General features: G+C 41.8%; 1 pseudogene; it reads left to right on the forward strand.

The window, feature by feature from the left end:
* The first annotated feature begins 18303 nt into the window (after window positions 1-18303).
* The window catches only part of LOC122787995, a 73663-nt pseudogene continuing 64297 nt past the window's right edge, over window positions 18304-27669 (forward strand).

The following is a 27669-nucleotide window of genomic DNA, read 5'->3' on the forward strand; positions in this document are numbered from 1 at the left end:
TCAAACCCCTACCTAACTATGTTAAGACACTACAGACGGACGCATTAGCACAGCGCACTATTCGCATTACTGGGGGATTTCCTTTCCCCTGATATACTTATAGGGTGCTGACATCATCAGAGTCTAGAAAGTGGAATGATCATCCTGTGGTGTGTTTTCCCAGTTGCCAAAAGGGATGTTTCTTTCATACACACTTACCCCCCTTCACACACACTTGCCACCTGCTGGATTAAAACCCCTACCTAACTATGTTATGACACTAGAGACGGACGCATTAGCACAGCGCGCTATTTGCATTACTGGGGAATTTCCTTTCCCCTGATATACTTATAGGGTGCTGACATCATCAGAGTTTAGAAAGTGGAATGATCATCCTGTGGTGTGTTTTCCCAGTTGCCAAAAGGGATGTTTCTTTCATACACACACACTTACCCCCCTTCACACACACTTGCCACCTGCTGGATTCAAACCCCTACCTAACTATGTTATGACACTAGAGACGGATGCATTAGCACAGCGCGCTATTTGCATTACTGGGGAATTTCCTTTCCCCTGATATACTTATAGGGTGCTGACATCATCAGAGTTTAGAAAGTGGAATGATCATCCTGTGGTGTGTTTTCCCAGTTGCCAAAGGGATGTTTCCTTCCTACACCCTTACCCCCTTCACACACACTTGCCACCTGCTGGATTCAAACCCCTACCTAACTATGTTATAACACTACAGGCGGACGCGTTAGCACGGCTATTGGATTACTGAAAGAATCCTTTTCTCCAATATACTTATAGGGTGCTGACATCATCAGAGTCTAGAAAGTGGAATGATCATCCTGTGGTGTGTTTTCCCAGTTGCCAGAAGGGATGTTTCTTTCATACACACTTACACACACACTTACCCCCCTTCACACACACTTGCCACCTGCTGGATTCAAACCCCTACCTAACTATGTTATGCCACTACAGGCGGACACATTAGCACGACGCTATTCGGATTACTGAGAGAATCCTTTTCTCCAATATACTTATAGGGTGCTTACATGATCAGTGTCTAGAAAGGGGATGAGCATCCTCTGGTGTGTTTTCACATTTGCTAGGGGTAACATTTGGACCAAGTGTGTGAGCATGCCCAGTTCAGCCTTCCGTGGCATGTTGTGTGAAAGATGTCTCATTTATCTAAGTGTGTGAGCATGCCCAGTGTGGGCTTTACATATGTTGAACTCTGCAGCCCATCACATTTGTGGATGAGTGTGACCTTCAACAAATACCTGCAGTTTATGGTTGTGTGTTCTGTGCCATGTTGTGTAGTTACTGTCGAATGCTTTTTGTGTGAACAAAACAGGGAGTATACTGTGCCTGCAGGTTTTGCATGGGATACTTTGCACACAATTGTCAACATCCGTTCATACTGACCTAACACTGTAGCACTGTCTAGTGTAGTGTTTCAGTACTTTCACTGTGGTGGTCAGTATCCTGGGCTTTAGTCCTATCACTGCTTTACATTTCCATAGTGTGCACAACAGCCTGGTTAGGGTCCAGTTGTGCACATCTGCCTAAAGGCAGTGCCTCTACAGACCCTGTTAATTGCTGCCCCATAAGCTTAACAAGTGTAGTCTGCAAATCTATGGAGAGGATCATAATTGAGCTCATAAACAAAGCTATAGGGGACATGCAGACATTGTACCCATCCCATTTTGGCTTGGTCAGGGGCAGATCATGCCTTTTGTACTGGGTTGACATCTTCAAATTGGTCACTTAGGCCATTGTTGGGGAAAGGCAGTCCATACAGCCTACCTTGGCCTTGCAAACACTTTCAACACAATACCCCACTCAGGTATTGTGGAAAACCTAACAACTGAAATGTAAACCCATATGTCACAAGATGGGTTGCAAACTGGCTTAAGGACGGGACCCACAGGGTTAGAGTTGCTGGCACTATGTTAGACTCCAGGCTGGTCACAGGTGGTGTCACACAGGGCTCAGTCCTTGGCCCCATTGTTTGTCATGTACTTCCCAGAAGTACAGGCCAACATGGGAGGACTTTGGATGACAATGTTAGCAGATGACTGCACACTGGGCACCATAGTGGACAGTGCATCACACACAGATATCCTTCAGAAGGGACTCACAGTAACTGATAGCTGGTGCCAGGGCCATGGCCTGAAGTCAGAGTGCACAACATGTGTAGACATACCCTTCAGGAAAAGCAAGGTGACCCCAAGCTACCATATAGGTGGCAATCCTCTAAGCACATACACACTTACACACACACTTACCCCCCTTCACACACACTTGCCACCTGCTGGATTCAAACCCCTACCTAACTATGTTATGACACTAGAGACGGATGCATTAGCACAGCGCGCTATTTGCATTACTGGGGAATTTCCTTTCCCCTGATATACTTATAGGGTGCTGACATCATCAGAGTTTAGAAAGTGGAATGATCATCCTGTGGTGTGTTTTCCCAGTTGCCAAAAGGGATGTTTCTTTCATACACACTTACCCCCTTCACACACACTTGCCACCTGCTGGATTCAAACCCCTACCTAACTATGTTATAACACTACAGACGGACGCATTAGCACAGCGCGCTATTCGGATTACTGAAAGAATCCTTTTCTCCAATATACTTATAGGGTGCTGACATCATCAGAGTCTAGAAAGTGGAATGATCATCCTGTGGTGTGTTTTCCCAGTTGCCAAAAGGGATGTTTCTTTCATACACACTTACACACACACTTACCCCCCTTCACACACACTTGCCACCTGCTGGATTCAAACCCCTACCTAACTATGTTATGACACTACAGACGGACACATTAGCACGGCACGCTATTCGGATTACTGAGAGAATCCTTTTCTCCAATATACTTATAGGGTGCTTACATGATCAGTGTCTAGAAAGGGGATGAGCATCCTCTGGTGTGTTTTCACATTTGCTAGGGGTAACATTTGGACCAAGTGTGTGAGCATGCCCAGTTCAGCCTTCCGTGGCATGTTGTGTGAAAGATGTCTCATTTATCTAAGTGTGTGAGCATGCCCAGTGTGGGCTTTACATATGTTGAACTCTGCAGCCCATCACATTTGTGGATGAGTGTGACCTTCAACAAATACCTGCAGTTTATGGTTGTGTGTTCTGTGCCATGTTGTGTAGTTACTGTCGAATGCTTTTGTGTGAACAAAACAGGGAGTATACTGTGCCTGCAGGTTTTGCATGGGATACTTTGCACACAATTGTCAACATCCGTTCATACTGACCTAACACTGTAGCACTGTCTAGTGTAGTGTTTCAGTACTTTCACTGTGGTGGTCAGTATCCTGGGCTTTAGTCCTATCACTGCTTTACATTTCCATAGTGTGCACAACAGCCTGGTTAGGGTCCAGTTGTGCACATCTGCACCAAAGGCAGTGCCTCTACAGACCCTGTTAATTGCTGCCCCATAAGCTTAACAAGTGTAGTCTGCAAATCTATGGAGAGGATCATAATTGAGCTCATAAACAAAGCTATAGGGGACATGCAGACATTGTACCCATCCCATTTTGGCTTGGTCAGGGGCAGATCATGCCTTTTGTACTGGGTTGACATCTTCAAATTGGTCACTTAGGCCATTGTTGGGGAAAGGCAGTCCATACAGCCTACCTTGGCCTTGCAAACACTTTCAACACAATACCCCACTCAGGTATTGTGGAAAACCCTAACAACTGAAATGTAAACCCATATGTCACAAGATGGGTTGCAAACTGGCTTAAGGACGGGACCCACAGGGTTAGAGTTGCTGGCACTATGTTAGACTCCAGGCTGGTCACAGGTGGTGTCACACAGGGCTCAGTCCTTGGCCCCATTGTTTGTCATGTACTTCCCAGAAGTACAGGCCAACATGGGAGGACTTTGGATGACAATGTTAGCAGATGACTGCACACTGGGCACCATAGTGGACAGTGCATCACACACAGATATCCTTCAGAAGGGACTCACAGTAACTGATAGCTGGTGCCAGGGCCATGGCCTGAAGTCAGAGTGCACAACATGTGTAGACATACCCTTCAGGAAAAGCAAGGTGACCCCAAGCTACCATATAGGTGGCAATCCTCTAAGCACAGAGGAGGTTATCATGGACCTGGGGACCCAGGTTAACAGTCGCCATTCTTCTGAGACTCACATTGCTAAAGTGGCTAGGAAGACGTTCTACATTGCCCACCTGATCAGGATGGGATTCACATCCAGATCTAGTGGGTCATTGTTCCCCTGTACTCTTCACTTATCAGACCGGTGATCGAGTCGAATGCCCTATTCTGGCTGTATCTCACCCAACATCTGCAGCAATTGGAGACACCGTGACTGTCCCCCACGTAAAGGATCAAGGAACCCCAACAGCTGTCATATGCTGCCAGATTGAAGACACTCACACTCTATTCACTCACATACCGTCTGCTTAGAGGTGACATGTGCCTGACATGCGAGGCCATGTCCAAACAGAGATTAATGGGCATGCTCCACCTCAGACTCAGAAGATCCACCTGAACCACTAGTGCAGGTGACTTACACCTTAGCAGGGATGTATGTTGGACATGTTGGAGGGATGGAGTTATCACTCGGAGACTCCCTATGCTGTGGAATACAATCCTGGTCCATTTGAGGCAGAGCACCTTGCTGGCTGTGTTCAAGAGGTATCTTGACCTAATGCTAGTCGGAGAATGTGTTTGTCCATCAACACATTGTAAGCGTAGTTTGACATGTCATATGTCTTGTTTAGTATACTGTGCCTCTGTCTACCTGTGACATAACATTGATACCCAGGGTAAACCTCCCATCCACTCATTAGGATTCCTGTTGAGGGGACTCAACCAGTGTCTCTATGGACAACCTGTACTGGTAGTTTACTCATGTGTGGGGGTGGCTTCTGTGTTTTGGATAATGCAGTACAGCCTGTCCTATATATGTCAGTGCTGGGGTTCAGGTCCCTCATGTGCATAGCTCCCTGCCATTCAGATTGTACAAGGTGCAGCATGTGCATTGATTCCAGCTTGGACATGGCTTTCTACATCAGGCACAGCTTGCATCTGGGTGGACAGCATGGCAGTGTGTGGAGCTGCACTCTGTTTAATCAGACTACACATTACATGTGTTCCAGCTCTGTCATACTCCTGGTGAGGTACTGTTGTGGACTTTACAGGTGCTGGATGTGTGTGCATGAGGTACACCCCACAGGGGCTGTTGTGGTCATTTCTAATGCTGATGAAAGATAACTGCAGAACCAGAATGACCTCCCCTTAGCTAGATGTCAGACAGCATGGACCATACAATCACAATTGAAAACAGGACCCTCTCCACAAAGGGAAAGTGTCCTGTCTGGTGGACCCCAACCATAAACAAACTGTATGACAGATGAGGGTTACTAATGCAAGACAGAGCTACATCTCCAAAAGGGAAGACAGCTGTGATCAGCACTAGTAGAAAGCTACATTATCTCATAAAGACATGCAAGGTCAACTTGGGGACATAAATCACCAAAGACAATGAAGGTAACCACACTGCTTTCTTCAGTTATGTCAGACACCTGGTTGTGAACCCTCGGATATGCTCAGAGTTGGTACACAACAACATATATTCCAGTGACCTGACAGATATTGGCAACATTCCGGCGGACAGCTTCAGTGCGATTTACCCCCTCCCTCACCCCCAAAACAAGATAGTTATCACTGCTGTATGTAACCTCACTGTCATCTTGGATGTCCATGTGAGAGCCACACTCAGCAAAGACAAGTACACAGCATCCATGGGACCTGCTGGTATCTCCAGTTGCATGCTATGTGAACTCCAGAAGGGGCTGGACCCATATATACAACTGCTATTTAACCTTAGTCTTGCTAAAGGATATGTACCTGAACACTGGCATACGGCAACAGTGGTCCCACTCCACAAGGGGGATGCCTCCACAGACCATGGCAACTACCACCACACAGGCTTAACCAACCTTGTCTGCAAAGATATGGGAGGAGTCATGGAGCTCTTACACAGACACATTACTGACCTACGGACCCTTGTTCCCACCTAGTTCAGCTTTGTACAGGGCAGATCCTGCCTTTTGCACCTTTGCACTCGAAAAGTACCTACCATGAAGATCAGGGTTCTTCAACACATGTCATATGCTTCCAGAATAGAGGAAGTCCAGCTTTGTTCAGTGTCATACCGCATACTTACAGGTGACCTATGCCTGACATACAAGACCATGTCCAATCAGGATTTGGTGGACATACTCCACTGCAAGCAATCCAAATCCACCAGAGCCATGAGAGCTGAGTATTTGAACCTCAGCACATACATGTATAGGACATGCTGGAGGGACAGAGTCATAACTCAGAGGCATCTCACGCTCTAGCAGAGTATCCCAGTTCATGTTTGACAGAGTCCCTCACTGACTCTCTTCAGGAGACATCTGGACAACTGCATATGAGACGGAGGCACAGACTAGACAGAGACACAGTCATGTTATTCAATTAGGTAAGGGGGTCATAATGTGTCACTACTAAGTCAGAGGCACAATATTCAGAATCTATTCTGTACACTTATTACCACTATAAGGGGTGGCAATAGCCACATCACTATGGCTAGGCTTATACATGCACTAGGGCAGATAGCCTAGTAGTACACTATGACACTATGAAACACCGGTGTATGTGTAGCTATTGTCAATCAAACAGTATGATGTGGCTTGGGGGCTTGATATCTCCCTGTATTCCAACATTGTTTTGTCTATTCCTTCTAGCATGTCTAGGGATCAGTTGCTAGTGTCCTCTCCTGCTCAGCTGGTGAACCTGGGAATATTGAGGCACTGTTACAGTTGCCTCATGTACACTGACAACCCTCTCCTTCTGCCATAAAACACACATACATGTGAGAGATGCAACTATATAGCCAAAGTGGAGGCTGAGCTCTCTCAACATAGGACTAGCAAGACCAGAGAGAGGTGAAGGTAACCACACACACATCTTTAATCCAGTCTCACATGGCACTGTCACAACTTAAGATCATACACATAGACACACAGAGACACTCTCGGAGGCTCTGATCAGAAGTCTACCAGAATGGCGGTGGCCACCACAGCAGACACTCACACAACTGCCTCCACAGGGCACAGCACATGCAACACATTGACCACAGAGTCGGTGTGCCAAACAGTCACAGCCCTTAAGGCCAAACACAATGCCAGACACACTTGTCATAGGTGACTCCATAGTCAGACACACTGATGTCCCACTCACCAGATCAGGTACAGAGGAGGTCACAGTAAGCTGCCTATCGGGCACTGGAATCCACCACATAATGCAAGCACTCAGGTCACTAAACTGCAAGTACAGGTCTGACCCAGTCATAATCCATGCTGGTGTGAACGACCTGAGATGTACCTCCCTGGACTACATGGAAAGAGACATAGAGGATCCCTCTGATTATGTAGGCCAGGCAGGTATGACCCTGACCTTCGGCAGTATCCTACCTTCACCAAGTATGATGCCACATAAACAGAGACAAGATGATCAGCTGTAGTATTTTGCTTAGACTATGGTGTCATTCTAAGGTGGTCCAATGTCTGTCTGCCTGGGATGACATGCTGGACAGGCCACGGTGATTTGCAAGGGACGGCTTGCACCTGTCACCCCTGGGCTTCTGGATTTCAGATGATGCTCTTGCCACCCCATTGTGCCTTTTTATGCAAGATTCAGATTCTACACCTACCACCCTAGAACACAGTAAAGGAAAGACACTAAGGGTAATGCTGCTCAATGCCCAAGGTCTCAACCTCAAGCTGCACACACTCTATGCCCTTCTCAGTATGTAGCACATTGATGTCTGTGCTGTGCCTGAAACCTGGTTCACAGCTTCTGACAGCACCCCGGCACTATCGGGTGTTACCTCATATCATGCATTCCAGCACCAGCATCCCGACAACACCAAGAAGGATGGTGGGTGTCCATATTCATCAAGGACACCCTCACCTCATGGTTGGTGGCAACACACGATGCATCGGAGACCATCCAGGTGCCAGTGACCGTAGGCAAGACTGCTCTGCAGTTTGTAGCATGTTACATGCCACCCGCTCAAACTCAGGTACCTCACACAGCTATCCTGCAAACACTGAAGGGGATAAATGTATCTCCAAACACCATCCTACTGGGTGATTCCAACTATCCACATATAGACCGGGATCACTAATCATGCCACAACACTCTAACACAAAGGTTCCAAGAGTTCATACACTGAAATGCCATGGAACAACTGGTCCCAATCCCCTCAAGTGGAGGCAACATACTAGAACACATCATCACGAACATGGGGTCACACTGTTCAACACCAGACATATACCCATCATTGGTGAGATCAGATCATGGACTACTCTCAGTGGGAGTCCACATCCCACCCACACCCCAGATGGGAAATGAAACGGTGAAGACCTTCTCAAATGCCGACTTCACATTTCTGAGGACTGGTGTGGTCTCTTTCAAGGCCCCCAGGCCAGCAGACACCATTACCCAAGCCACTGTATCACTTAGAAATGCCTTCTACCAGCACCTCCAGGACTGCATGGTTCAGACAATCCCAAATAATAATGACTCTTTGTACCACAGGCAAGCATCCAGTCTGGTGGACCCTAGCCATAAACAAGCTGTACAACACAAGGAAGGAGCTACTACAAGATAGAGCGTAATCCGTGGGGGAAGACACCCTGCTCATTGTGAGTAAAACACTGGGTTCCCCATACAATCATCCGAGGCATGTTTTGAGAGTAAACCCACTCAGGACTCCAGGGACAATCATGAGGCCTTTTTACCTATGTTTGAAACCTGGGAGGAAACTCCCAGATATGCTCAGACTTAGTTCAGAATAATGTTGATATCACTGCACCTACAGACATTGGCAACATACTGGCTGACAGGTTCAGTGCAGATTTCTCCCCCAACTGGGGGTATGTACACCAGAGGATTGTAGCCCCCAAACATCTCCACTGCTGGGGTGGGAACTGCTCAATCCAAGGCAGAAAACACTTTATCCATGGGACCAGATGGTGTCCCCAGTTGTGTGCTCCATGAACTCAATGAGTAATTACACCCGCAGTTAGGGCAGCTGTTTAATCTTAGCCTCACCTCAGGATATGTTCCCAAGGAGTGGCATACAGCAATGGTGGACCCACTTCACAAAGGAGGTGCCTCCACCAACCCCAGAAACTACCATCCCATCATCTTGACAAGCCTGTTCTGCTAAGCTATGGAGAGGATCATAATGGGAATTCTAAATGAAGACATAGGGGACTTGCAGACATTGGATCCAATCCAGTTTGGCTTTGTCAAGGGCAGATCATGCCTTTTAAACTTGGTTGACTTTTTCAAAACACTCACCCAGGCCATTGATGTGGGCAAGGCAGTCCACACAGCCTACCTTGACCTGGCAAAGGCTTTCGACACAATACCCCACTCAGGTATCATTGAAAACATCACCAGCTTAATTGTGAACCCATACATCACAGCATGGGTTGAGAACTGGCTAAGTGACGGAACACACAGGGTCAAAGTTGCTGGTGCCAGTTCACACTCCAGAGCTGTCACAAGTGGTGTCCCACAGGGCTCAGTCCTGGGCCCACATTTGTTCAGTATCTACTTTTCAGAAGTACGAGCAAACACAGGAGGATTATGGCTGACAAAGTTTGAAGATGACTGCAAACTGGGAAGCATAGCTGGAAACCCATCTGACACAGACATCCTTCAGAAGGGTCTCATAGACACAGATAACTGGTGCCACGGCCATGGCCTTACATTAAACACTAAACTATGCATAGCCATACCCTTCAGGAAGAACAAGGTTACCACTACTTCCCATCTAGGTGGCAATCCTCTAAGCACAACGTAGGTTATCAGGGACCTGGGCACCCAGGTTGACAGCGACCTTTTGCTTGACACTCACATTGCCAGGGTAGTTTGGAAGGCCTTCTACATTGGCCACCTCATCATGCAGTGATTCACATCTAGATCAAGGGAGGTCATCGTTCCCCTGTACTCATCACACCAATGATTGCATACACTGCCCCATTCAGATTGGATGGGCCCACAAATTCCTCGACAGGAGGTGAAAGGGTCTCAAACATATTTCTTATGCTGCCTGACTGAAGGAATTCCAGCTGTATTCAGTCACTTACTGACTGCTCAGAGGTGACCTGTGCCTGACATACAAGGCTATGTCCAACCCAGAATTTATGAACATGCTTCACCTCAAGACCTCTACATCCATCAGAACTACAAGGGCAGGAGACCTAAACCTCAACACAGATATTAATAGGATGTGCTGGAGGGACAGATTCATCACCCAGAGAGTCCATATGCTGTGGAACAACATCCTGGTACATGTGGGGCTAAGCACCTCACTGGCTTTGTTCAAGTGAGATCTTGACCAATGGATGGGAGATTGCAGGTATACCCCAGGGATAACCTCAGTATCACTGCTTGACAGAGGCACAGCAAAATAATGGGCATATTATCCATCAACTTGCAGGGGTGGCAGAAGCCACAAAACTCTGGGCTAGGCTTATTAATGCCCTAGGGCAGATAGCCTAGTATGAACCTATGGACATAGGCCTGGGGCAGTTCCTGCTATTAGGACAGTGGTCTGCAGCAGGCTATATAGTAGTAGTCGGTTTTAGCCATTGGTTTTTGACCATGGCTATTCCATGTTGCTTCTTGTTGTGGTACAAACATGGGTGTGTGGTTATCCATGCTATTTATTTCTAGACACCCTCATTTTGTATCTTGTTCCATGTTTTTGCACATGTACATCACTGTATGACGTGCAGCTGTTTCCGCAGGGTCATATGCGTGGATATGGATGTTAGTTGGGGTCCTCAGGTGTGCATATTGTACATGATATTACATTACTTAACACATGGCATTCATGCCTCAGGTGGTGCTGCAGGGCCACCTCTGTCGGATACACATACTACACTCTCTGTACATTTGGAAGCAGGTTGTGTCATGTTAGGCATCCCTGTTACTGTATGAGTGAGTCAGAGCGGGTATCAGTCCCAGTGTTCCTACTGACCAAGCGTATGTGCTATGCGTTGCCTCTTTGCCAAGGCCAGGGCATACTGGGCACGCCTCCTTCTGCCTACTGGGACAAGGTCAGGTTGTTCCTCCTCCGAGTCACCCCCTGCCTGTGATGGCCTTGGCAATGGTGGGGGGATGTTTGGCCCAGCCCTGTGCTGGTCCTGCTGCAGCTGTTTCCGCAGGATCATATTATGTAGCATAGCACATATCATGATCATTTGGGTACATGTAGTTGGTGTGTACTGCAAAGCTCCACCAGATGTGTCCAGACACCGGAACCGTGACTTGAGCAGCCCAAACACACGCTCTATGATATTACGTGTTTGTGCGTGTACCTCATTATGGCGTTCCTGTTCAGGTGTGTGTGCATTTCTGATGGGTGTCATCAGCCACGGCTCAAGTGCATAACCTGCATCCCCCACTAGGTGTCCGTGTGGGAAGTCCCCATTGGCAAATGATTGGTACAGCTGCATCAGATGCCAGATGTGGGAATCATGGTAGCTCCCAGGGCAGCCAGCACACACATTCATTATTATGCCCTGGGCATCACACACGACCTGGCAGTTGATGGAGGGTATCCCTTGCGGTTAATGTAGACTCTACCCCGCTCACCGGCTGGTGCTTTGATGCGTATGTGCGTGCAGTCTATTGCACCCAGCACCTCAGGGTATCCCGCTATTTGCTGGAAGAGACGCATATTGCTGCCCACAACCTCACGGTCATTAGGGACATATATATGATCACTGACATGTGGTGACATGGCATCCAGGAACTGGTGCAGTGCCCTGGAGGCTGATGCCTGTGATATCCCCATCATATCGCCAGTTGGTCTCTGGAAGGTACCTGTTGCTAGTATTCTTAGGCCAACACATACCTTGGTTTCCACTGGGATGGGTTCCCCTCTGTTGGTTCTGTGTGTGAGGTGTGGCCTGCACAGCTCAACAATCTGCTGCAGGAGCTCTCTGTCCACTCTATAGCTCTACTATCTCCAGCTCATGTAACCCATGGTAGGTGACCCTGGGCCTGTATACTCTTCTCCTTCTCCTCACTCTGGGTTGTCTGTCAGCGTCTGCATTGTCACCACCCTCAGCAATTCGCCTATGCCTGATTATAATAGCCATGGCAGCCCCTAGCATTTCTGCTCTGAGTTCAGCTTTTTTCAGTTTTCAATTCTGATAGCTTAGTTTCTGGCAGTATCTCTTGTGAGAAACAGCCTTCACTGCTCTTTGTTGTGTTTTAAGTGCTGGGCTGGGCTTCTAGTCTGCCTGTGTAATTGCCTGCTTGTAATTGTTTCCACCAATTAACTCCAGCAGTATTCCCTGGCAGTTTCCCTGTATTTTGGTTGTTTCCTGTTTCCTCTCTGTTTCCTGAGGGGGAGCAATGTGCACACCAGCTTAAACACGCTCACAGTCACTTAAACGCGCACACACATCCCTACACCGTGTTACATGCGCGCACACATCCTTACACGGTGTTAGCTAGGCTGATTCATGCTAAAATGCGCGCACACTGCCTTACACACGTGCACGCCCGCGCAAACCGTTGTAAACAGTTTGCAACACGCTCCCACATGTTGAACCTGCCTTACACGCTTTGCGCCAAGATGCACGTATATCAAGAAACTTTGAGTGTAGGGATAGCGTATACCCTCAATTTCTTGACTTTCCTAGTGTTCTGTTGGGACACACCTCCCTCCCTGATGTCTGTCTGTCATCTGTTACCTTACATTGCCCTCCAATCTGGTACATTTATTTCTATCCTTCCCCTCCGTGATGTCACCTACCTCTTATTCTGTTCCTCCCCCTTCTCTAACTCTTGCACTACTCAGAAAGTGCTCATTACCTATGTGGCAGTGTGATTCAGTATTGTAACCCTCATTTACATAGGATTGCCTAGTAATGCTTAGTTACATATCTTACACGGAGCTTCCCCCCCTTGACAACCACTAAACGGAGGCCATATTGTTTTTAGTCTGCAAGTCCCTCCATTGACATTCCATGTAATACATAAATCCCACAATTGTGGGCTTATAAGCTTCGGTTTTCAGTTTTAGGTAGCGCACCCCGTTTGCGCGGGTGTGCGCTGCAGTTAAACACAAAAATCCCGTGTAAAAAAAAAAGTTAAATGACTTATTTTTGCAACACTTTTTCATGCCAATGGCCACATATTTGGCCATTGGCGTGCTTAATGACACATATGCACCCTTTATTTGGAGCTGACACAGCTCCGTTTTTGATTTTGCAGAAATGTACTCAATTGTCAGCTGAGTACATTTCTGCAGCTAACACGTCCATTACACGGACTGGTTTCTGCTTCGTGGATCGCTCAAATACCTCATTTGCATATCTTGGAGCTGCAAATGAGGTATTGAGCATTTCCACGCCCAGTCCATGTAAGAGACGTGTTAGCTGTCTCTTACACGGAGGTTTGGGCTGTACCTGAATCGGGAGGCTTACACGGAGGCTTACACTACTCTTGAACTCCGTGTAAGCCTTCCCGAATCTGGCCCAGGGTATCCTTGTGAACAAATCCATCTTTTTGCCTAAGGTAGCCTCTGAATGCACCATAAACCAGGTCATTAATCTACCAGTTTTCTTTCCTAACTTTTCAAATAAGGGAGAGTATGAGCTCCACCTTTTGGATTTCCATAGGCAACTTTACTTTTATCTTCACAGAACCAAATATTTAAGGAAGGGTGGATAGCTATTTGTTTCTTTTTCTACTAACAGATTGGGCAAACCAGTATCCAAAGTTACATTGGCTAAATAGTTAATGGAATGTATTTCCTTTGTTTATGGTAAACAAGGTATGTCCTTGCCCAAGCCTCCTAGAGCCCATTCCACAAGGTTTATGGCAGTTTTTTCAGCTTTTTGGTCAAGGGCTTCCATAGATGACATTTATGCAGCTGAAACTTGGACTAATTTTCACATCTTTATTGGTCATTACAAATTACATTTGATTTCAAGGAACAAAGTGGCCTTTGGTTCTGCAGTTCTCTGGAATAGCCTTCCATGACGGCCTCCCAAGGTTACAGCAGCTGGGGATTCTGTCCCATCAGTTCAGGAATGAATGAATGAATGAAAAGGACAATATTAGATAAAAAAGTTATGTACTCACCATAACATTCCATCTCTGTTGTCCATTTTCATTTTTCCTCACCTTCCTGCCCAACTATCTCCTTACTTTACTTCTGGAAATATCTGAGAGTTGTACAGGAATCTATGTTACTTGTTTGAGCTCCAGCTTCCTTTTTCCTTTATACTTTTGTTAATTTATAGAATAGGTTGTCCCTTTATATCTGGTGGCAGCAAACTCGATCTGAGGTATGCTAGGTTGGTGGGGCAGTATGAATAAAGGGAGGAGCTTGCAAGATCTTGCATCTGATGATCTGGTTGAAGCGGCCGAGTCAGATCTGATTCTTGGATCTAAACCCATCAGTTGTGGAAGAATGAAAATGGGTCAACTCTGGTGAAATACAAAGCATTTCACAATCAAAAAGGTGGAAATGTAAGCAATAATAGAGTAGTTCAGATTATTTGCACAGACACTTTGGAGAAGCTCTTTGGAATGGAGAAGGGAGCAAAGCAATTCAGTTACCTGCAGCTGGTCAAGTATTAGGTAATCTGTCTAAAACTGAAATTAAGTTGGACAATTATATATAAACTTCTGAGTAGAGAGTGAATCTTGCCTGCACACACAGCTGCATTCATTATTAAGCTTCAGAGACATGGAAGGCAGACCAGATTATATACATCAGATAATCAGGTAAAGCTGAAGTTCATAAAAGCCCTACTAGTAGAGTTAGAATACCATGCTTGAAGAAAGAACTTGAGACTGGTCAGTATATTGCAACAAGCAGCAGTAAAGAAATCCACTATATTAATGTAAAAAAAAAATAAATCATATTGCAACCCACACTGAAATGCAGGAGGAAGAACTTGCTTTGGAAAAGGTTCATCAGCTTTCATTCACAGTCCTCCACTAGTGTTAAAACCAAAGTAGTTAACTGTTAAGTCTGCCATCTAGATACACAAGAAGAATATTACTACTGTTGGCCAACCTGGAAAAATAAATTACATTATGCTAACACTTGCATTTTTTGTGATCAGGACTTTTATGCCAGAATAACGTAGAGCAAGGAATATAGTTATTACAGTGGTACAGCACTGTTAACTGCAGAAGCTTCAGTTCATGATAGTATACTCATCATTTTTGAAGTGTTTTTCCTTCAGGAATAAGACCTTTTCAGAATCTGTTGATACAGAACAAGTCAGTCAAAATTGTGTGAAAGAGTTTATTGAACTCATACAGGGAATGACCCAAGAAACTAACATGCAGGAAGAACCAGGTTTGAAAAGGCAGGTTCTAGAACTTTTTCCATTGTTCCAGTGGAGATTAATCCAGACAGAAAGAAGCAAATTACTGAATAAATCACAAAACACCTTATATGGTCATAAGAGGACATTAAATGATGGATTATACGTGAAAGAAAATAAAGTGCTTATAGACTCCATTTCTGTTCTTGCTTTATGGGTAATAGTTTGAAGACAAATTGCAAGTGCTGTAAATCAGCACTGCTTGGGGATTATGTTTAGAACGGGTTTTAATGTTGAGTGATCTCTTGTCAATCTTTTAAGATTACTTTTTGAATTAATGAATGGATGACTCATAAGTGAAATGGGAGGGCAAAGACCTGATTAGATGATTATTTGTAGCTTCTCCACACACAGCATTTTTTTTTCATTTTTACTATTTGATATTATTTTGTAGAGGGCAGGTGCTTTTGAATATACTGTTGGGATATGAGACTTGTGGTGAAGTGGCTGGATTGACTTTAGTGCATGTTTTACTTTTTGGCAGTCTCCATAGAGTAATTGACTTTTGCAGCATATCACACACATGAGTGTAAACCATGGGAAAAGACAGCAAAGTGACTTTCTACTATTTTTTAATTAATGGGTTCTGTGTATAGTTGGAATGTTAATGAGTGGAGCTGATAGGGAGGGCTCAGATTTGTTACAAAATAAGTTGTTTAAAGTTTAACTGTTTCTTGATTTTCATTGAAGTTTTTATTGGATGGTCAATAGCTATCTCTATATACAAGTGAAAATATCTGTATTACAGGATAGAGTATGGGTTAAAACCGTGTGCTGTAGCTCCTGTGATACAGGGTTAGATTCTGTCAACCCTCATTTGCCTTGTGCATGACCTTTAGCAAGTCACTTAACCAGACATTGCTTCTGAGTCAACCCTACAAAGGGACTATGTGCCAGTTGAGCCCACCAGGGTAATAAATGGATATTAATAGTAATAATAATTCAAGATCATGGGGCTGCAGGGTGTCTTAGTACTTGTTTCTGATTTGTCTCCTGTAATATGGTTATACAGCTCAATGCCACTGTGAAATATTGAAAAGCTTGCTACTAAAGTGGAATTTACTGGGTAAGGAAGGATTAAAAGAGACTATTCATGCTGGGTACAGTAACATAGTAGTGTATTTGAAGGTTTGATTTTTATACTTTTGACCTTTGTTAGCCAATTCCCTCTAAGCAGTTTGAAGTTTATTCTTATGTTAAAGGGTACTTACCCCATACACTGTGTTTCCAAGAATTGCAGTTTCCAGAACATGAGAGTGTTAAATTAGCAAGGTGCAGTTATGAGTTGGCAGAGTGGCAGGGGGTGGTTGTGTACCAACAAGTAAGGAGGAGGGGAAACCCTGTTGTTGAGTGATATAATTAATAGTGCAAGAGAAACTGCAGTAAGAAGAGAGTTGTTCATCTGTTGAAGGTATATGGAGAAGGCATTTTAACATCTGTCAGGATGGGATAACTTTATTATCAGGAGACCAGAACCTGGTATAGATCAGCACTAATATGCAAGGGCACCTGAGTTGTTTTTTTAAGAGTAACAAGTGTAGGAAGGAATTTAGTATGAATTCGGCATATTTTGCTAAGTCTAGAAGTGTGAGAGGCAACTGGTTTACCTGTTTTCCCTAGAGTATAATAAATATTGGTACTTTTCCGTTATCAGGGCAACAAATGGGCTTCCACCCAGTTGGACTATCCCGGTAAAGAAATGTAAAAATAAAATAAAAGTAAAATAAAATTATTTTTCTAAAACCTAGCCAAACTATCCATTTATGCTGTGCAGACGAGATCAGTAAAAGAAAAACGAAAAACTGAAACATGCATCCATTTGGCTTTATTGGCTGCCTCTAATTCTGGACAAGTCTAGACTGAACATTACGTCTACTTAAATGTTTCAAAACCATACACTTAAATACCCATTTGCTTGTTCTTTGTGTTAAGATGATGCGCAATGAAGTTACATTTCAAAGCCCTATACTTCAATGCTCATTTACTTCTTCTTTGTGTTAAGATGACATGCAATTAAGTTATGTGGGCTGTGATTTTCTTTTGAATAGTTGGGCAGTAGATGGCGGACATATGCCGTGACATAGCAAGATTTCTTTTTAATATACACAAATTGCGCATTGTGACATTTTAAAGGTTGGTAGATATAAACTTATGTTCGGATCTAAGTATACATTTTCACACGTGTTTGTACTGCAGGAAATAAAATTGGTCATTTTTCATTATACATGAGTTGAGCAATATATTTCTGCAGCGTAAAAGACGACGTCTTCCAAAACTGTCATAGAATACAAAGCAAGACTATGATTGTAAATACGAGTGTGCCATGCTACTGTTTTACTAAATATTCTGTAGAACAAGGTGCGTTTTTTTTTTTTTTTTTGGAGAATGGCAGCAACACTGCAAATAAAAAAACAAATATTCCAGCTTGATATAAAGTCCAAATCACAACAGCAATTGCGAGCGCTTGCTAAGATTCCAAGCGCTCAAACTGCTAATTACAACTGTTGCCACGATAACGGAAAAGTACCTAAATATTTTACAACATATTTTAATTTTGATTTAATGTCTTTATTTTAGTGATAATTTGGAGACTCATTACATTTTCATTTCAGGTCATGGTAAATGCCCCTAATAAGCACTAATAATTTAACAATATTTTGTGGATTTAACAGACAGTTTAATTAATGGTTTTGTTTTCTTCCGCATGACCTTTCAAAAATAGCAGTTGGTAAGCAGCATTTAAAGAAATTGCAACAGAATACTAGATGACTTGTTTGCCTAGTCCCAGTGACACGTATAGTTAAAGGACATGGAGTGGCTGCATGCTAGGGGCAACGAGATGGTTATGAATGAAGATATGGAAGCAGGTGTTAAAACTGAGGTGGAGTTGGACTACAAAAGTATATTTTTTATGTATAAAATCTTTAGCAACAAGGGCTCAGTCAGCTGGTGCTTTGTTTTAGACAAGAAGATAAATTACAGGTAAAGAGCATCCATCCAGTGCATTCCACAAGACTTCAACACACTTCTGTAGAAGTATTTGATAAATGTAGGGTATTTATATGAAGATCTCTGAATATAGCAGTAACTCAAAAGCAAAAGGGGCTCAGAGATGTTTTTTAAGCTGGTTGTTGTTACCAAGATTGGATGTACAAAATAAAGGGAAGTTGATGACTTCAGTAACAGAAGCATAACTGTTAACAGGAGTGGTGGGATTGCCAGGGTTGCCACCTTTTCAAATGGCCAAAGTGGGACATTTTTGGTACAGACATCATATTTTACAGGCCGACACATACCCACAGTCAGTACAAAGAATAGAACTTAACCTTTTTGCCTAAATAAAAGCTTATTCTTGTAGCATTTTAGTTGCTTATTCTGTTTCTTATAACATTTAGGTATTTTAGAAAGAGAATAACTGTTTTATGCAACTATTACATAAAATATAGGAAATGATTTTGTCCTAAAATCTCAGGACATTTGCCATTTTTACAATTTTGTGTCAGGACACAACTGCCCAAAGAGGGACTGTCCCTCGCAAAGTGGGACAGGTGGTAACCCATCATTGCCAAGGGGGAAGTCACCGGGATCAAATGGTATCTTACTGGAGCTGCACCATGTTGGAGGACAGCAGATGTAAGGGGGCTGTCTAATGTAATGAACTGGGTACTACATCTATGACAGATTTGGCCCACATGGTTTGAAGCTGCAATTTCTGTGAACCTGAAGGATGGCAATGATGTTACACTACCTGGTTCATATAGGCCTTTTTAACTCTAAACCAAGGCTATAGAATTTACATGGTGACTTTAGCAAACAGGATTTTTTAGAATATGGCAAAGTTAATGTATCTCAGTCAGACTAGCTATATTTTGGATAATGAGACCTTTGAAAACATTGTTACTTCTATGGGAAGCCTTTAAGCAGAGATCATTTGTGATAGTGTTGACACAGAGAAAGTCTTCAGTAAAGTTACTTGGAGGTACCTGTTAAGAGTTTTAGAATTGTTCTGATTTTCCCGAAGCTTTCTTCAGCTTATAGCCAACATATATGAGGGATTAACTACAAGAGTCAAAGTTAATGTGTGGCTATTAGATAGTATTTTTCTGCTGTGGAAGATAAGGCAGGGTTAGTCTGTCCACTCTTCTGTTTGCATTGTGTTTGGAGCTGTAGGTAGTAACCTTGTGAGCCTGTCATGTAAGTGGCTTTATAGATTTGACTGGAGAATTCAAGTTGTAATATGTAGAGGACTTGGCTCATCTTGGTAACCCTGAGAAAACTATTATGGCCATGTTTAAGTTAGTAGATGTTTTTGGGCAATTTTAGGTTATAAAACTAATGTGCAAAAATAAGGGGACTTATTAATTTTGTTCTTTCAAAAGGGCTCCAGAGACAGTTCCCTTCCTTGTGGATCTCTGACTGATTCAGATATTTGGGTATTCAACTGGTACCCACTATACTGGTACAAGTACCGGTTATGATATATACACCTGTGCTAACTAAATGCTGGGAAGTTTTACTCTGGTTATGCTCATTGGTAATGAATTTTGGACAGCACATTTCAGCTATTCCGATATTTATTTTAATTTTATTATTATGTGCCTTATAAGCACTTCTAGTGTCTACATGGTGGGAATTTTTCAAAGATTACAAGTATACTCTGTAAATATGCATGGAAGAATAAAACTGTATAAGTGACTTGGGATAAGATAACACTTCAAGGGTGTGGACAGGGTTTGGAGTTCTGTATTTTTCACTATACTGGAGGGTGTTACAAATGAGAATTTTTTTATCTTAGGTGAAGAGGTGGGAATTCTCCTTGCAAGTTTGCAGAGTAGGGAGGAGCCCTGGCTATGCTGTTTTTTTTTGGGGGGTTTTTTTGGATAGGAGAATCATTCGAATTTTCAGCACTCCTTGAGGTAATTTTGGAGGGACTACACTTTTCAATGAATATGCTACATATAAGAATGTGTGAAGAATGTCTAATGCTAGTTGTGCCATCATCAGAAAAACATAAAAAAGGAACAAGCAGGGGGAAACTGTCTAGTTCCAAGCTCACCAACATGAGTGTTGAGGGGGAAAAAAACACAAGAGAAAGTAGTGGTCTTAAAACTTCATTGATGAGCTCAGTCACAATAATTTCCAAAAATCATGAGACCCAGGTAGTGTTCCAAAACAACAAGCCTTTATTTGTCACAGACAAGTGATCCTCAATAACAAAAAATTCAGAAATCGTCTTCTTTTCTGATTTTGTGTTACTGAGGATTGATTTTCTGTGACAAATACAGGCTTTGTTACTTTGGAACACTACCTGGGATTCATGATTTTTGGAAATTATTGTGACTGAGCTCATGAATTAAGTTTTAAGACCACTAGTTTCTCTGTTTTTTATCATCAGAAAAACAAGCCCAGACTTGTATACTTCTATCAAAGGTATTACCTTATGATATAGGCAGTCATACATTTATATAAATGGAAATAAACCATATTGACATAATCTTAGTTGCAAGCATCGTACATTACAAACCATATTTACATAATTTAGCTGCAAACATTATACATCACTTATAAGCTACCCACTCATTGTCAGTCAGACATTACATAGTTCATTCAAATCCTGCCTTCTTTTAAATGTCATTCCTCTCCTGTATGTATTGTTCCCTCAGTTCCCCCTCAGTTCCCCTACAAGGTTTAACAAAGTCCAAAAAAGTCCAATATTCCCAGATTTTCTTGTTCTGTCATGTTTCACAAATATAATTATTACTTTGTAATCCCACACCTGAAAATGTCCAAGTCACTTGTTTTATTACTGCTCATCTCCATCTCCCAAATCCTGTCTCTGCTTCATTTCCACTGTACTCTCGATTCTTCCAGTCAACTCTTGTGATTTTTTTTCTTCTCTCAAGCATTTTCTGTTGAAAGATTGGAAGAGATTTCACTGGCACAGTCTCTCTCTCTGATTTTTATTACCAGAAGAACAAGAAGCAGAATCTCCTTTTGCTTCACAGCTCACTTTTTGTTGGACAAACTTTTGTATTTCCTCCTTAGCATGTACTTCATCAAAAATGATTTTGTCCCTCCAGGAAAGAATATTTTGAAGATACCTGGGTACAGCAGTATGAATCTCATGCTTGCTTCTCGATATTCCTCTGTCTGGTGTACAGTGAGTAATCATTTTCCACAAATACTCTACTGCCTCTCACTTTTAGTACTTTGTCCTTCTGCCACAGTTTTGTCAGAATCAACTCCTTCTGCTGGTAGGATTGCATCTTTACTATTAAAGGTCTGGGTTGCTTTCTCATGACTCATGACCAGGTTTGAAGGACACACACAGTGTGCCCTTTCAGTTAACAATTCCTGTTGTGGAATACCAGTCCAGTTGCTTATTTGTGCTTTCATAAAATTAATATAGTCTGTTCCAGCTTCTCTGGTACAGCAGAAAATCTCAGGCTTTTTCTACGTGTTCAGTCCTCTAATTCTTTTATTTTTTGAAACGTCTCTTCTTGAGCAGTTTCATATTCAACCAGCCTTTTCTTCATATTGACCTCTGATTTTTGCAGTTTTATCATCTCACCTGAATATCTGTTTAAATATTCTTCCATTCTTCTAGCCTTTTGTTATTTGAGGTGATATATTCCATCAGTATTTTGTTTATTTCAATCAGGTCTTTGTGAACTTGTCTTGTACTTTCCTTTAGATTATTGGAAGGCATGTCTGGAGTTTGCACTGCTTTTTGCCGATGCTGCAGTACTTTTCCCACTTAATGTTTTTCCTCACCTTTTGTAGCTGATTTTCTTTCAGGTCCTCTGTATTTCTTTTTTTTTTTTTTTCCTGGCATCCAGGCAGTGCACTAACTAGCCAGTTACTGAAATTTACCCAGAAATATAAGTCCACTGGCTTTCTGTGCTGGTAGTTAAAAAAGCTACCACAAGATGCAAGATAGGAACACTCCATAAACTTCTACAGGAAATATTAAGATTGGAGTTATACTGTCTGGATGAGAAAGCAGAAAAAAATATGTGGCTGTAATGACTCCAGACACAAGTTGATCATTATTTTTCTAATCTGTTACAGTTCTGGGACTTAAAAAATGAATGGATTATAGGTTGTTTGGAAATTGTTGATAAAAATGCTACATTTGGTACATGGGATGTTACATGGGATGTGATAGACCTGCCCTTCTATGTTTTATGGTTTACAGATTTTTTAGTATGAGTATTGTTTTAGTTTTATGCTGATTGTTTTCCACTTTGTTGAATACAATAAAGCTTTTGAGAAAATTTAACTCATTTTCAAGCAATTAATCATAACAGGATAACCATGCATCTCAATTGTCCAGATTTTTGCCTCATAATTTTGGACTGTTCCTTATAAAATGAGTGGTTTTCTGTCAAATCACTAAGGATTGAAGTCAGTAAATAATGATACACATTTGCATTTCAGACATCATATCCTTCAGAAAATGCATGACAACAGAAATCATGTTATTTTAGCAATTTTCTAACTTTCTAAGTTTATAACAGCAACATTTAAAATCTGTCCCTATTTTTGGGCCTGTGCCCCCTCATAATTTTCGGATGTGTCCAGATTTTGTGTGTTAAGAGTTTGAGAGGTACAAGGATAATACTTATTTCAAGGTGAACTTTCACAAATGTTAGCTAAGAATTACCATTTTTTTCTCTTAGTGCATATTAACTAACATTGTACGCCCTTCAGTACAGCCAGCCAAGGCATGCTAATTAGCTGCAGTACCATATTTCTAAAGGTCTATCCATTACAGAAAACTGTACAGTTAGAAGTAGTTGGTAACCCCATTAGTAGTCTGAATCCAAAAACTGAACCAAGGCTACCATCTCACTCTTTCTGAAACAGACATAGAAACAAAACATTTCCTTCTTTGATGGCCGCCACATTCATTAACATCTTTACCTAATTTAATTTAGGTATTGATTTAGTTTAACAAGTTCTATAATGACCTTCTTATATACACTCTCAAAAAATAACTTCCTGTTTGGTACCACCAAAGGATGAGCAAGCCTGGAACACAGTATCACAAGAACTCCACCAGGATAATCAAAAACCTTTTATTGTGTGCTTTCATCAGGTTGCAACCAAAGACTTAATCAGAATACAACAAAACTTAATACACTCTTGTTAAATATACTAAAACCTGTGAGAACACATGACATAGTAAGCCAATGAAACGTCTCATAACATTAATTATGAACAGACTTTCTCTAACACAGCACACTTGAATTCATTGACAAATTTTAAAGTAAAACAGCAAAAATCACTGTTACCTAAAAAGTAACATAATTGTTATAACAGCATTTCAAAAAACAGAAGCCATAATGTACAGCTCAAACATATAAAAACTGTATAACATAAGAACGTAGTCTTAATAGGCTGCTTATACTGATGCTGTCATTAAGACCTGGGGGGGGGGGGGGCACAGGCATTCAACTTAATTTGCCAACATAATTCCCTGAATTCTAAATAGTCTTCCCAGGGACCCCCTCTAGGATCTATTTTGACCCCTTCAACAACAGCAAATAAAAAATGTGTTGAGTAATTTTCTATATGCTTATACAAGGCAATATTTTTTTACTGTTTTTTATGTCCCTATGATGCTCATGAATTCTGTCCCTTAACTTTCTTTTAGTTTTCCCAATATAGAACATATTACAGTGATGACACAGGGCAGCATCAACAACCTATTTGGAGTTGCAAGAAAATTTGCCGTTATGTGTTATGGTTGTATGGTTCAACTTAATCTGATCACAATTCATGACCAAATGACATTGAGAACAACAGCCACACTTTTTAGTTCCGATAATAGTGCTACTACTTTCAAAAAGATTTACCCTCTCAAGTAACTGCTTGATGCTTGAACATTGAGCATTTCCTGTCACAATCGTTTCTAATATCTACATCTAAGTAGTTGATACCATGAAATGCTTTGTAAGTAACCTGTATAGGAAACCTACCTATTGTAATAGTTTATTACATTTTGTGGGTAACCATCCTGAATTTCTAAAGCATGGTACAGTAAAGGGACAATTCATGAGGATTGCCCCAATGGTCAGTACTGACCAGGATTTTCTTTTGCAGTGTGAAATACTAAGCTGTTTTTGGCCAGAGGGTACCCCAGAAGTTTGATCTCCACAGTACAGAAAGAAATTGTGTGTAGAAGAAATAATCACAACATTCTACCTATTTTGGGGGTTAACATGGTGGGTAATGTTACAGGTACTCTCAGGACTACTAATACTGTTGTTCCCTCCAAATATTCCTGTCCCTTTGTTACTAAGTTTTCCACTGACCATCGAAGTATTACTACTATTTTAAAGAAAAACTGGCAGCTATTCTGGAGTCATCCTGGTATTTTAGACCAGGTGGGAGATATGCCACAAACAGTATTTAGGAAAGGTTCAAGCATCAAGCAGTTACTTGAGAGGGTAAATGTTTTTGAAAGTAGTAGCACTATTATTGGGACTAAAAAGTGTGGCTGTTGTTCTCAATGACATTTGGTCATGAATTGTGACCAGATTAAGCTGAACCATGCAACCATAAAACCTAACGGCAAATTTTCTTGCAACTCCAAAGGAGTTGTTTATGCTGCCCCGTGTCAGCACTGTAATATGTTCTATATTGGGAAAACTAAACAAAAGTTAAGGGACAGAATTTATGAGCATTATAGGGACATAAAAAAACGGTGACAAAAGTAATGCCTTGTATAAGCACATAGAAAAATACTCAACACATTTTTTTTATTTGCTGTTGTTGAAGGGGTCAAAATAGATCCTAGAGGGGGACCCTGGGAAGACTATTTAGAATTCAGGGAATTATGTTGGCAAATTAATTTGAATGCCTGTGCCCCCCAGGTCTTAATGACAACATCAGTATAAGCAGCCTATTAAGACTGCGTTCTTATGTTATATAGGTTTTATTAGTTTTTATATGTTTGAGCTGTATATTATGGCTTCTGTTTGTTGAAATGTTATAATAATTCTGTTAATTTTTAGGTAACAGTGTTTTTTGCTGTTTTACTTCAAAATTTGTCCATGAATTCAAGTGTGATGTGTTAGATAAAGTCTGTTCATAATTAATGTTATAAGAAGTTTCATTGGCTTACTATGTCATGTGCTCTCACATGTTTTAGTATATTTAACAAGAGTGTATTAAGTTTTGTTGTATTCTGATGAAGTCTTTGTTTACAACCTGACGAAAGTGCTCAATAAAAGGTTTTTGATTATCCTGGTGGAGTTCTTGTGATACTGTGTTCCAGGCTTGCTCATCCTTTGGTGGTATTAAGTCCTTTTTGTTTTGGTCCCTTCCTTTTTGGTATACAGAGTATTACCACGAGCTTCCTACAGAAGCATCTTAATAAACTGTACTTGATTAATACATAGTTCCAGCAACAACCACTGAATCTGACTTTTGAAGGCATTTAAACTGTACAGTTTGGAAATATGTGGGAGAAAGGTCCTGTTACCCACTTTCAGCAACTGTTGGAATCTGGTAGGAATTTGTGCTTGGGTGTAAAAATAGCTGTGAAAAGTATTTTTGACAAAGATCTTAAATGTCTTGATTTTAAATTTTGTGTGTGAGAGAGAGACCGACAGACAGACAGAGAGCAGGATTGGCCCAATAACCAGTAGTTTCCCTTCCTGCAGCCAGCTGATGCATTTGTTTCTCCCACCATCCCAGTTTTCCCCAGTGGAGAAGAATGTCAGGTGTTCTGAGTGGTGCAGTCTGTAGAACCTGCAGACAATCATATCCCTGCCCCCTTGGCATCCTTTAAGTACCACCACAGCTGCCTTGGGAGATGTGTGTGTGCTTCAGTGCATGAGCAACCTCCTGACCAAGAAGCATACTACCTGCAGCATGGACACTCCAGGCTGTTCATGTTGCTGGAGATATTCTTGCAGATATTGGCAATGTATCAAGCAAAGCTGCTTTCCATCTTTCACCACCCAGTTTGTCTAGTGCCAGTACTGCTAGTCAAGTACAGGTCATCTGATGTGCAGTCAGGGCTTCATTCTTTTGTGTTATCGGGTAGTAAATACCCTGTATTTTATATCATATCTTGATAAGTTGCACATTCTCAACCATTCTGTCTGTGGTATTGGTTTATTAAGTACTTGGGCCCTTGAGGTACTATACCTATCAGGTGTCTTAGTTTTAAGTTCCTGTACATTAATGTAAGCTTTATTTATTAACCCCTTTATGGATAGAGAAACCTGCTTAGCCTCTGTTAATTCCATTAGCTATGGGTGAGAGTTTAGCAATAGCTCATATAGCATTAACTCCCTCATGGTTACCAGTAGCCCAAGAAATTCCTTTCTCCATTTTTTTTCTTAATTGAAAAAGACTTCTTGCTGACTGTCACTCCAATCAGTCATTTTTCTTGTTTAATGTGGTTCCAGAAAAGGACCTTGGTATTCCTTTGTTTCTACTGAAAGAGACCATCTTCATCAAGGTTCCCATGCTTTATCATCGCATTGGTATCAATGCATTTACCCACGTAAAATCATTTTTTCTTATATAAGTATTGTGTAATATTGCCACTTCATGTTGCAAAAATGTGTGGTATTAAGTCAAAATTCCAATAAGACCAACAAAGTATCTTACCCATAATTCCAGATTGTGCCTCTGGAGGCATAAAAGAGATTTCAGTGCTGCCTTTTTCTAACCTACATTTGATATAAAGTGTTATTTGAATGGCCTCAAAGCAATTACACTCGTCTAATACATGCAACCCACCCATTTCTTTCTTTTAAATTAATTTATACCATGCTACTTTTGGTTTGGATCTCTCTCATAAAAAGTCTGTTTTTGTGTTATAAATAGATTTTAAGTAGTCATTTGGAAATTCAAAAGGAAAAGATAGGAAAGTGTGAAGGCACAAAGCTAACACAAATAAATTCAGTGTCTGCAACTTTTGGTGCAACTCTCTTGGAATCATCTTCCACAGATTTTCATCATCTCTGATACTGGACATCAAAACATCATGTGTTTTCCTTTTTTTTAACAAGAAACATCTTTATTTAATTATCGCATATGACATAGGCAATCATAAATTTATATAAATGAAAACAAACTAACTGACATATTTTAGTTGCAAACATTATACATCATTTATAATCTATTCAGTCACTGTCAGTCAAACATTATGCAGCTCATTCAAATCCTGCCTGCTTTGAAA

The sequence above is a fragment of the Protopterus annectens genome, chromosome 13.part0 (assembly GCF_019279795.1).
Source record: "Protopterus annectens isolate FY-2018-M chromosome 13.part0, PAN1.0, whole genome shotgun sequence".
Lineage (NCBI taxonomy): Eukaryota > Metazoa > Chordata > Ceratodontiformes > Protopteridae > Protopterus > Protopterus annectens.